This window comes from Mixophyes fleayi, chromosome 5, assembly GCF_038048845.1.
Source record: "Mixophyes fleayi isolate aMixFle1 chromosome 5, aMixFle1.hap1, whole genome shotgun sequence".
Taxonomy (NCBI): domain Eukaryota; kingdom Metazoa; phylum Chordata; class Amphibia; order Anura; family Limnodynastidae; genus Mixophyes; species Mixophyes fleayi.
The window spans coordinates 22,476,085-22,477,427 of record NC_134406.1 but is presented as its reverse complement, the minus strand read 5'-3'; the positions used below and the strand labels follow the sequence as shown (position 1 = coordinate 22,477,427).

Sequence of the window (1,343 nt, the reverse complement as noted above, 5' to 3'; positions counted from 1 at the left end):
TAAAAAAAGGCTCATTTTATGCTCCAATAAATGCTCTTACTGTTATCAGTCTCTTCACCATATCCATTGTTCATCTGTGGGGTAATAAACTCATTACAACTGTCAGGTATGTTTCCTGGTAACAGTATGTAAACAGATACAAATGTCAATCTACTTTTTCTTTTTAACTTTTTAATTTGTAACAGCAGAAGAATAAAATATGTTAAAAAAACGAGGTCAAAACACAGTAAACAGATTGTGCAGAAGGTAAGTTAGCAAGAAATAAACAGAATATATAAAGCAGCATTCAAATGACCCGATCCACTTGCCCGGCCAATGAGGCCCAATTTCAACATGTCGACAACCCAATATAACCTTAAGTAAGACAAACAAAAAAAATTACTTAAGCAGAAGAATCAAAGCAGTTGTTAAAGTGATACCAAGGGTCCCAGACTCTGTGAAATGTAGTAACTGTATTCTGGAGAAGACTAGTTATGTGTCCCATTGATGTGATGTGCCATGTCAACCTAGTTTTAATGTATCATCATTGCAATTTTCAATTAAACACACACCACCTTTTTTAATTATATATTTGTGTTTGTTTAATGTGGAAAATAAGGTTATATTTATGAAAGGGTGAAGAGCCCTTTTTTCCGATGGTGATAGGACTTTGTATTGCATCTCCCTATACTTCAAAGGGATTACTGTCAGCAATCAGCCCGCTGGCAGTAAGTTTCGCCTGGGAAAGCATTTTAAGCAAGTTGAACTTGTTCAGCAGCGATGGCTGTTCTGTAAGCACTTCTAAATATCACCTCTCGGCCTTTTGGCTAAGATCAAGTATAGTATCTGTTCTTATCAAGGGGGGCCTATCCACACCCTTCTGTGAGTAGACAGTGCTGTCTTGGTCCTTTGGTCAAAGGGCTGGTGGTGCTTTGTTAGGAAGCCGAGGTGCTGATTTGCCAACAGTAAGCGCAGGACCAGGGGTGCCTGGAAATTCACTGGGGATGAGTTTGCACCCTGACTGTGGACAGTGTATGGCACAAGCACCTTTTGTCTGGACCAGAATTCTTTTTCATCCCCACCGGCCATTAGGCCAGGGCCTACTGGCAATTACTTATTTACATATTGACTCTTTTCATGTTTTTTATTGGTTTGTCTTCTTTGGCATGTTTTTGAGTGGTTTGGGTATAGACCCTTATGGGCAACTCTCTCCCCAAATTGTCAGAGGATCCCTTCTTCGGTGGCCAGCTAAAGAGTCAGTTCCCCTAGGGACAGCTTCGGTCTACTTAGTTGAGAAAGGGGCCTGCCCTAAGGGGCCATTTGGCTCTGGAGGTCAGAGTTGTCAATGGCTCCTCCCTAGCTTT

General features: G+C 41.2%; 1 pseudogene; it reads left to right on the top strand.

Annotated features, from left to right (window-relative positions):
- Positions 1-786: 786 nt before the first annotated feature.
- Positions 787-860, top strand: LOC142159694 (U2 spliceosomal RNA; annotated as a pseudogene).
- The last annotated feature ends 483 nt before the right edge of the window (positions 861-1,343 follow it).